Below are 411 nucleotides of genomic sequence, written 5' to 3' on the forward strand. Positions count from 1 at the left end.
CCTTGTCGACTCAGTTGTATGCTATACGAAGTTATTACGTGAGTGGACAAGGTAGCACAGGTTCATCGAGCAGCTGACGAAGTTACCTTACTTGCAGCTTCGAGTAAGCTGACCAAGGCCGCTAGGAAGTGGTACGACATTCAATACGGCTCGACATTAGAGTCGTGGGCGTGCTTGAAGCAAGAGCTCAGCAAAATGTTCGACCACAAAATTCCATTTTACGTGGCCATGCAGCGGGTGGAGGCTCGACGATGGAACTATCTCAAGGAGACCTTCCACCAGTATGCTGTGGACAAAATGACAATTATGCATAATTTGAAGTTACCAGTGCAAGACACGATAAACTTACTAATTGGCGGGATAGGCAATCCGTCGCTGAGGGCCACGGCTACTACCATCACCGCAGATACA

The sequence above is a fragment of the Wasmannia auropunctata genome, unplaced genomic scaffold (assembly GCF_000956235.1).
Source record: "Wasmannia auropunctata unplaced genomic scaffold, wasmannia.A_1.0 LD336043.1, whole genome shotgun sequence".
Classification (NCBI taxonomy): domain Eukaryota; kingdom Metazoa; phylum Arthropoda; class Insecta; order Hymenoptera; family Formicidae; genus Wasmannia; species Wasmannia auropunctata.